Source organism: Alosa sapidissima, chromosome 7 (genome assembly GCF_018492685.1).
Source record: "Alosa sapidissima isolate fAloSap1 chromosome 7, fAloSap1.pri, whole genome shotgun sequence".
NCBI lineage: Eukaryota > Metazoa > Chordata > Actinopteri > Clupeiformes > Clupeidae > Alosa > Alosa sapidissima.
Genome location: NC_055963.1, coordinates 10360643 through 10371434, shown reverse-complemented (window position 1 = coordinate 10371434; position 10792 = coordinate 10360643). Strand labels below are relative to the sequence as shown.

Below are 10792 nucleotides of genomic sequence, written 5' to 3'. Positions count from 1 at the left end.
GAATCAACATGATGATCTCCAGGGAGAGGGTGGGCAGGGCAGGGGGAGCTGTGGGGTGGGATTGGGTTGGGGTGTGATGGGGTGGGGTTGTGAGCAAGCCTGCTGTGAACCCTGTGCTGCTGCCGCTGGCTGTGTAATCCCAATCCTGCCCCTAATCCTTAATCTCCCATAGATCCGAGAGAGGAGAGGAGGGTGGGGCGGAGGCTGATGCTAGGCCTGGGCTGGGTTGGGTGGTGGCATGCTTGGAGGGGTGGCTGGGATTGGGGGTGGTGGTGGTGTGGGTAAAATGATGATGGGAAGGGCAAGAGAGAGCCATTTGAAAACGTTACGTAACTATATTTTCACAGAGCTGGGAGAATAAAGGATCACTGCTGTGCTTTGAGGTTTAAGGGGCCATCAGTGGCCGGCTGGCCAGCCGATTGGCTCGCTAGCTGGCTGGTGGTGGACTTTCTGGGACATAAAAACTTCTTTTCTTTTTTTTGTTTTTCCTTTTTAACGTGATGGTCCTTTAAGTGTGTTTGAAACCCATCAAAGACAGACAGCTCCTCGCTCACATCACCAATTGCTGGGATTGAAGTCTTGAGAGTACGGCTAGACAGCTGTGTTTCCATGGAGAGAGCCTCGACTAACACCAGGCTGACCCTTCGCACCACACACCCGACTCAATGTGTGGACAATGAAGAAAGATCCAACAAAAAAAGTGAAATATGAAAATTCTCAGAACATGACCACACATGTTTGAACATCATTCTTTCATCCTAATCACTGCTGTGCCCCGCGGGTGGGTGAGGGTGAACGAGGCAAGGGAGCGAGCAAACCTCAGACAGCAGACAGCCGAGCGCTGCATGGCAGGATGAAAACATCAACGGCAGCAGCAGTGGCCCCTTTGCTGTTTCTGCCTGCGCCATGGGCTGCTCTCCTCTCCTCGCATTTAGAGGGGACAGCTGAGCCATGTTGACACCGAGCTTATTCACACTCGTGTAAAGCCAGATGCAGGGAATATGCTAAAGGTATGACAATCCCCTCCAAACGACAACATGCATGCCAGCGATGTGCCAGCACACCCTATGGACACACACACACACACACACACACACACACACACACACACACACACAATAACAGGCCTGGCAGTGTCCCTGTTGTGTGGCATGCATGTGACAACACGCTCGTGGATGACATGATGGCTGATTGGAGCTGGCAGCGCCACTCATTAGTGTCAGATGCATGCCACCGTGCCACACAGTGCCGCAGTACCGCGTGGCGGGGTGAAGCACGGCCCTGTGCGGCAGACGCAGGTGCAAACATTCCTATAGATGCCTTCCTCTTCACATGTCCTGCCTCATCATCATCATCATCATCATCGTCATCACATGCCACTGCTCCATTAATAGCATCATTGAAATAGCTAGAAAAAAAGCTACGTTTGAATGAAAAACAAAACAATCTACTATCTATTATATTGTTGTAATACTCAACTATATTGTAATACTCACACACTGGTATGGAAAATGGCTGATGTACAATTCCTGGACTCAGCTATGGGTTTATCAGTCATTTATTTCATGAGCACCATACATACACATGGGATAAATATTATAGATGCACTCCACTTAAGTGCAGATGATTTAATTGCATGCATATTTATATGGAGCGCTAGATGCTGGGCTCTGTCTCTGTCCCTCTCTCACCCTGTGCTATTTCTTTCTTCCTTGCTTCCTCATCCACTTACATTAGCATTAATGTAACAGCATGCCTGGCAACAGTGCTACAGCCTGCCAAGCATGAGGTCCACCATGGGGAGAAGAAGTGGGGATGATGCAAAGACCATTCGTCCTTCCTCAGAAGCTTCCATAAGAGAAGATATGCTTTCTCTCCCTCCCTCTTCCCTGCTCTCTGTTACTCTCCACTCTCCCTCTTTTGTCAGAGGATGAGGCTCTTATTAAAGCAATGAATCTTCACCCCAGGAGACACAGACATTAAACACAAGCGCAAATCCCACCGGGGGGATGTGGAGCGCCACTCATAGATCACATTTTAACTCAGCCGTGCGCCGCACTTGGCCCCTCCGCTCCGTTCCTGTCGTCCACCGCTCTTGCACACGCTCATTCTGAACGCGGACCAGCTCCACAACAAGTACCGTACTCACGCAATCTGTTGCAGGTAACCACATTGAGGCTCAGCTGTGGCAAGGTCTCCAATCTAAACCCTCAACCTCCTTCGGCACAATGCGGTTAGAGCAGCAGGTTCTGTGTAGTAGACGCGCGGGCGTTCTTTTGGTTACGGCACCTCAATAAGACCAAGAGAAGGATCATTGTCCCTTGACACTGTTCCCTGTGGCACTTTGCAGTAATGCTTCTAGCACAGCTGGGGTGCCTGCAGGACAGATGTGGGTGGCAGGGCAGGCTCCAGCCGGTGTCTGTGACGCTGCGACAGGCTGTGGGGGGCAATGGACACCTCTGGAGGCCTTTGGCTTCGCCCCAACAGGAAGGATGAGCTGCTAAAGCTCAGCTCTTTGGAGCCACACCACAGCTGCTGGGACAGAGAGAGAGAGAAAGAGAGAGAGAGAGAGAGAGAGAGAGAGAGAGAGGAGCGGGAGGGGTCAAAGGATGTGGAGATAGGTGAGAGAAACCAAGATAATGGGAAAGAGAGGATAGAGAGAGAATTCGAAGGAAAAAGAGAGAGACAGAGAGAGAGAAGAAAGAATGAGAGAGAAAAGACAGAAGGGACGAGAGCATGAGAGAGAGAGAGAAAAGAGAGAAGGGACGAGAGCATGAGAGAGAGAGAGAAAAGAGAGAAGGGACGAGAGCATGAGAGAGAGAGAGAAAAGAGAGAAGGGACGAGAGCATGAGAGAGAGAGAAAAGAGAGAAGGGACGAGAGCATGAGAGAGAGAGAAAAGAGAGAAAAGAAAGAGAGAAAAGAGGTAAATACAGAGTGACAGAAAGAGAAAGAGAAAACAGACAGAGAGATGACAGACAGAATGAAAAAGACAGAAGGCTTGAGAGCGAGAGAATGAAGGGAAAGACAAACAGATACAGAGTGAGAGAGAGCAGCTGGATGCCAGGAAGATCTTGGGGGTTGAGGAGAAGAGCCATGCTGCTCTTTCAGGCTCCCAGCGCCCAGGGAGGAGACTGACAAACCTGGCACTGATGTGAAGGGACAGCTTCCAGGCAGGAGGGGCAATGGGAGGCCAACGCTCAATCAATGCCGCTCCCTCACCCTCTCTCCCTCCATCTCTCTCTCTCTCTCTCTCTCTCTCTCTTTCCATCTTTCTCTCTCTCTCTTTCTCTCTCTGAGGCCTTAGTGGTCCAGAGACGTGGTCAAACACACGCACGCTCTCCCAGACGCCGTTAGGAGGCTTCGCCATGACGCACCAGCCGCTCGATTGGTTTAAGACAAAGGTGCTCTGTTCCACTTGCACGCACACGGGCCCACAAAGTTAAGACAGCCTGCAGGATAAAGGAGAGCTCCCTGGGGCTGTGTAGACAGTAGAAGATAGAAGGAAACTGCTAGAAATGGCTACAACTTCTACTTTAAAATTCAGGTTAAAAAACGCTGATGACCAAGTGGGAGGTAAGCCGGTGTTTAAAAAATCATGAAGATAAATAAATCATAAGTGTTTTGCCATAGTTTTAATGACCAACTGCTTTTCTCTACCACAGGGCGAGAAATGCAGACGTTTCTCTCCAATGGCAATAAGTGATACTTTCTATGCAACACATTCTAATAGAGTGTGTTTGTTGGCTCAGACAGGGCAGAGTAATTAACATGGGGTAGAAATAGCTCTGAGATGGGGGTGATCTGTGTCCACACAGAATACAGATGCGCTTAGGAAATTAGGGATTTCATTCTGCCATTAGGCTAGGGTCATGCTCTTGTCATATTAACTCTAATTGTAAATAATGCATGTAGTACAAATTTCAGAGGAAATTTCAAAGTAGGCTGCTATAATCAGCCAGATGCTGAGACACACCCGAGGACATGGATGCACATCGAACACACACTTACACACACACACTCACACAGGCCCTGAAGAAGAGACATAAAAATGAATTCACACACATAACACACCCACCCACACACATACACAAATGCGCACATGCACACACACACACACACACACACACACACACACACAAGGGAAAGGCATAAGAATGAACACACACACACACACGCACATGCATAGGAGAGAAAAAAATTAGAACACATGCACACACACACACACACACACACACACACACACACACACACACACACAAACACACACACAGAAGCATACATGCACACACACACACAAACACAAGAGGTCAATAAAAACACTCTGTCTTTCTTTGCAGGCTTTTTGTCAGCTTACTGCATGTGTACAAGCTTCACCCAATTATAATCAGTAATCTCCTCATTGCTCACAAGACAGCATCCTTCATCACTGCTATGACTGTGTGCAATTATGGGCTAGAAATCACAGGCACTCTCTTGCTTAAGAGGGACATTTTTCTTGTTGCTGCAATGAAAATTCATCACATTTGGAAAGCCTGCATAGCTTCCAGAGTTGAGGCTGCGTTTCCCAGCTGTGTTGTCCAGAGGCATGCAGAGGATGGCAGATAAATAGAGGGAAATTGAATAAAAATATATTGGAAATTTCACTACCAATAAGAAAGTCCCCCAAAGGACAATGGCCATACGATGGAAATTATGTCCCTGTAAACTAGAACTACAGCCTGCTCCCAACTAGAGCCTGGTTACTGGGGGAAAGGAATCAAGATGCCTCTAAAGCAGGACGGATACGCTGAAGAAAGGATATCCCTGTAAATACAGCACACTGTGTTTGGTTAGAGAAATAAAATCACACACAAACACACACACACACACCAAATCACACCTCAGCTGTGAGCCATCTTCTCTCTCTGTCTCATCCTGAGCAGCCATCAGGGGCTTCTCAGGGGCCCCTGCCTCCATCTCTCTGTGGCTCTTCTGAGGCCCTGCGTAAATCCCTGTCCCTTTGGTGTGATTGCTGATGTCCCAGTTTGAGTGTGAGGCTTGGCCTAAATGAGATCTCTAGGGGCGTCTGCCTGTGCAACCCTGACCATAATAGCCTACAGAAACGTGGCATGTAGCACTCACAAACGTAATAACTTTCCACAAATGTAATGAACCAGAAACATAATAAAGATCTGCACTTTCTAAATATAATAATCACACCCACAAACATAATGATTTCCTACAAATGTAATGACTTTTGTCTAATACAAATGTGATAACTAACTATCCACAAATGTAATGATTGATCTTTACATAATGGTCCAATGGACCAATCATTAGGCCAATATGTTGTTTGATTTGTCAAAGTGTTGTCGATCACAGCCAATTGAATTAGGTGACAAAGCCACTAAACAGCCAGTAAACTCATTACATGAAACTTGTGAGTGTTCACAGCCTTGCCTTTAATAACAATGTCACCAAGTTCCCATGGTAACTCTGTTTGGTCCCCTCAAAAGATGAGGTGTATATGTATTATAACCCTCTTTACCTATCTTTACCAGGAGTGGCAATAATTGTGGGGTCATTGTATGCCTTCTTAATTTTGACCTTGACCAATTTTGAAGGTTGGCAGAGCATAATATGTAATAGTGTACTCTGTTGATAAACATAGATGCAAGCAGCTAGGGGGCTAGAAGGCAAGTTACCATGGGAATTTGATGTCCTTGGACCCTATTTTATCAATCTAAGCTCTTAGTTTGAAGTGCATGGTTGAAGTTCATATAGAGTGTGTCTGGACCCCATTTCCGCTCATTAAACAACTGCAGAAATGACTAACCAGACGCATGGATCAAAATGGCTGTACTTAATATATATATTTTTGTAATTAATTATGGCTGTGTTTCGGGTGAAATAGACAACAAACTAATGACAGGGCCAACTCCCATTCTCTTTAAAAGCTATTATCCCTTTGAATTGCTATTATGACAGATTTGCCCAGTGAATCTCTGCAGAGGGAATGGATCTGTTAGTGTGTGACCATCCATGACAGCAGGATTCCACAAAATCTAGCTTTTCTGAAACTCTAACTGTATTGTATGTGTGCAACAGGCAGAGTAGGCTATATATGTTCATATTTATGTATATGTTGTACGACCACCTAGGCATTTTTCGTGGTATGATTTGAGGTCGTATACTACCAGTAACATTTGAGAGGAAATATATGGTTTAGTCTCCTGATCGGGTCCATAGAAAACCAGTGGAGCAAGCTGAAGAGGAGAATGCATGTGGTCAAAATGCACGAGAGTGATGAGGCCCCCCAACCCTAAGAATCTGGATGATCTGGAGATATTTTGCGAAGAGGAATGGTGTAAAATCCCTTGCTGTTGTCATGGTAGCCAGCTGGTACAGCTGTGTGCAGTTAGACAAGGCAAGCTTATTTTAATAGCGCATCTCATATACAGTAATTCAATATTCAATATGCTTTACACAAACAAAAGCAAAACATAATGCTAAATAAAAGCTAGGGCAGTAATGAAGGTAGTTTAAAAGATACTTTAAAAAGTACATGAAATAGAATGTATAGGTAATTCAAAGACAGGTATAAGGTATAATTCAAAGACAGATTGAAAATATGTAACTCAGTGATTCTAGTCAGACACCCAGTGAACGAGAGCAGCAACAGCCGAAGATAAAGAGCTGTTTCATTGGCAGAGGGAGACTTTACAAAGTAATAAGGGGTGCTAATGCAGCCCATGTGTTTTTTGTTAAGGATATTCATTTCTTTATGAGGATTTTTTCCTCATTGTTTTTATTGTGAGACTAAGATGAATTGGCAAAAAATGATATTGGTCAACTTTACCAGAGATGTCAATAAATGTGGAAGGTTTTGTACTTGTGATGGATAAGCAGGGTCATAGATCAATAAGCTAACCGAATAAAATCTGATACTGAATTTGATCTGAAGATCATTTGGACAATTATTTGTGAATACTGGACAAAATTAGTTATTACTTTGGGGCAGGCAAGTTATTCATTGTGGGAAATTATTACATTTGTGGGATTATCATGTTTAAAAATGCAGATTTGTATTACTTTTGTGGTTTATTACATTTGTGGAAAGTTATTACATGGGAGTTACACAGCATGAGCACATTCTACTGCTATCTCTGCAGGCCAGGAGTCACTTATATATCCAAATCTACACACGCAGACACACACAGACACACAAGCACATACATGTATGCACAAACACACACACACACACACACACACACACACACACACACACACACACACACACACACACACACACGCGCACACACACACACACACACACACACACACACACACACACACACACACACACACACACACAGACACAGACACACACACACACACCCTTCAATGAGAAACCAGTAAAGATAGCTTTATTAAACCCTTGTGTATGTGACCTTTGGCCGTTAAGCGTCAGTGCAACAAAGCTGAGATGGGCTGAGAGAAGCACGAAGCAGAAATCAATCTTTTCTCGTGAGGCAAGAGCCTCAGACGCACGGTGAGATGTAAGGACTCGCAGGAGTTCTTATATAAATCTGTTGCATAAATAGACTGGGGGAAAGGTGCTACATGCCAATCGCACATGACATATTAAACCACTGCAGCTCAATGAGCTGTGCTACTGCATGACAAGACCTGGCAGAGCCTGTGAGCGCTTGTGATAAATGAGGCCATCCATGTATAGTATACCTATAAGCAAGCAAAGGTTACATTTGTCACACTGGTATATAAACATACATACATATATTTCAGACATATAGTACAGTATACAAGTATAGTATACAAGTGACAGGAGGAAACCCCGCCGGGACTACAATGGGTTAGCAGCTCATTGTGGCAGTAGCCCAGGCTTCACTAAGCTATGGGCTGCACCCTACTAAATACAGTAAAACATAATAAAAAAATACCCCTAGAGTCAGCGAGAGCAGGGGCAGAAGATGACTCACTTGTGATAGACATGGTTACTGACCCTGGAACGAATTTGATTATGAGTAAGGAAAACATGTTTGTGGAAGCCACTAGTTCAGAGAAAACTGAGAAAAAGCTGCAGATGTGTGTGTATGGTTGGCAGAATGTTACAAGTCTAAAGGGCCTGAAAATTCATCAAGGAAAAAAGAAGTGCTTGGTAGAGGGAACACAGGGTCCCCGCATTGATAGCCATTTCTTAAGAAGTGCATCAAGTCAGTCGGTTGAAGTTCAGCGACAGGAAGAAACCCACAGTTCGCAGGACATCAGTACCCCTGTTGTTGAGGAAAGTTCTAGCACTGAGGCAGAAAGAGAGGCCAGTCAGCCAAGGAGGGAGAAGATTAATGGTCATAGGCCTGGGGTTAGATGGCCAGGTGCAGCAGAATGTAGGAAGATGTTAATAGTGATTTGGTCAGTATCCTGGGTCAGCTCAAGGGGACGGCTGAAAGCAAATTAGAGAAAATGGGAGACATTATTTATTATGTATTATTATTTGTTATGGTAAGGAAAGATTTGGGACTATTGAGATAAGGACAAAACGGCAACATGAGGTAGTCAAATCTAGGCGCCAGCAGAAGATAGATAAACTTAGTCAGGGCTGCCAGGTAAGCTCAAGCTGTGGTTTTTGCAGTTTGGTTTGTTGCCTCGGCTAATGTGGTCATTGACAGTTTATGAAGTTCCTCTGTCAAAGGTAGAGAGGTTGGAAAAAATGATCAACTCCTTTGTCAGAAAATGGCTCGGAGTCCCACGCTGCTTAAGCAGTGTAGCCTTGTATGGGAAGGGTATTGTATAGAGTTGCCAATATCTAGTCTGACAGAGGAATTTAAGTGTGCTAAGGCTAGATTGGAAATGACTCTTACTCAGTCCAAGGACCCAGTGGTGAGGAAAGTTGCACCCACACTGCAGGGAGGAAGTGGAACCCAGAGCAGGCAGTTAAGCAAGCTCAATCAGCATTGAAGCATAGGGATATAATGGGCCATGTGCAGCACGGGCGGGGGGGTCTAGGGGTGGGTGTAAGTAAACCCTTGTGGAGTAAGGCTTCTGCAGGAGAAAAGAGGAAAATGGTAGCGGAGGAAATGCATAGACAGGAGGAGGCTGTAAGATGTACTAGGCAGTGTCGCAGACAAAACAAGGGCAGTGGGTGAACTGGGAAGGGGTGGAAAAAAGACGGATTAAATGGAAAGATCTATGGGGCATGGAAGCTGGTAAGATCAGATTTATGTTAGGTGCTACATATGATGTGCTCCCATCTCCCAAGAATTTAAGTCAATGGTTTGGTGAGGATGATAAATGCATACTTTGCTCGTGTGTGGGCAGTCTCCACCATATCCTATCAGGGTGCAAGGTAAGTCTCACCCAGGGGCGGTATACGTGGCGCCATAACCAGGTATTGAAATGTGAGGCAGCGGCAATAGAGGATAAAAGGAGGAAAGTCAATTTATTAGCAGCTAGTAAAGGGGTAAGGCAAATTACCTTTGTACGTCAGGGGGATAAACCTTGTTCCGCGAAGGCCAGGTGTAAAACCGGCCAGTTGAAAAATGGGGCGGGCTGGGAAATGAAGGTTGATCTTGGCCAGCAGATGGCGGTACCTCCACATATAGTGAGTACTAACCTACGACCCGACGTAATTCTATGGTCGGATTCAGAGATGATAGTTTACTTCATTGAACTCACTGTTCCTTGGGAAGACAGAGTGGAAGTGGCCAATGAGCTGAAGAGAGCTAAATACACTGAAATAACAGAGGAGGCAGCTAAGCGAGGTTGGAGTGCACGATTAAGGCCTATTGAAATCGGTGCACGTGGGTTTGTGGCCAGATCTGCTATTGGCTTGTTGTCTGAATTGTAGGGATGGGCAAAGCGAGGCTTTATGAAAAACTGAAACGTACGAAGCAATTGTGCCGAATAGTTACGAAGCTTTAAAAACAAGACACCTCGGAGCTGTTTAGGGTGAAACAAATCTATCAAATGCTTCGTATTGGAGATGTAGTCTTTAAAGTTCGTGGCTCGCTGTGTTACCTGTGTTCAGTCTTTGTCAAAAGCTAAGCAGCATGCCCTTGGTCAATTACTGGATGGGAGACCAAATGAAGTCACAATAAAGACAATCTTATTGCTGCCACTATGTGTTCTCTAAATCACTTTCTTCTTATAAAAACTCTCGATTTTTGACCATTCTGAGAGTTTAGTTGAAACTGTGTGGTTAATGGTGAAGTAAGAAAACATAAACAGATACGATCTGAAACAATACCTTACAAATCAAACAGGGATCGAACCACATTTGAGCAGCCTGGGCTACCGTGCAAAAAACACCCTCACTGGTTATTGCTTAAGAGAAAGCTACACTGTTCATTGAACGCGCGGGCACGCCTGCCAACACCGGTAAAATGCACCGAAGGTTCACTTAACTTTGGTCACATGACATGGGGATTTTGAACGATGTTTCGAAGCAGTGGTCACATGACATGGCTGTTTTGAACCATGTTTCGAAGCAGTGTTTCGAAACACTTGTGCTTCGAAGCCTCGACACTGATTCGAGACGTCGGTTTCGAAAGTCACATCCCTACTGAATTGGGCATTTGTGGTCGAAGTCTAAGGCAGGTGGTTAGTAACATGTCTTTAGCAGCAGAACGGGCAAGCGAATGGTTGTGGGTAAGAAGAAGTTACCCTTCCTGGGGCGCAAGCTAAGGTAAGCTAACTGGCTCATTTGTTTTGTGTTTGTGATGGACTGTGCCTAGGTTGATGGTACTTGGCTAAGGTTTTTTATGGTTTATGGTTCAGTCCGCATCAACGGGACGG

The 10792-nt window shown here is 45.2% G+C and overlaps 1 protein-coding gene and 1 long non-coding RNA gene across 3 annotated transcripts in view; one reads left to right on the top strand and one right to left on the bottom strand.

Moving 5' to 3' along the window:
* The window catches only part of LOC121714083, an 11303-nt gene extending 2786 nt beyond the window's left edge, over positions 1–8517 (top strand). The window contains exons 2-3 of the long non-coding RNA XR_006033022.1: positions 1275–1283; positions 8394–8517. This is a non-coding gene — a long non-coding RNA (uncharacterized LOC121714083). The remainder of the gene's footprint in view (positions 1–1274; positions 1284–8393) is intronic.
* camkvl (CaM kinase-like vesicle-associated, like) overlaps positions 1–10792 on the bottom strand; it is a 46228-nt gene that overhangs the window by 11831 nt on the left and 23605 nt on the right. The gene's annotated exons all lie outside the window — the stretch shown is intronic.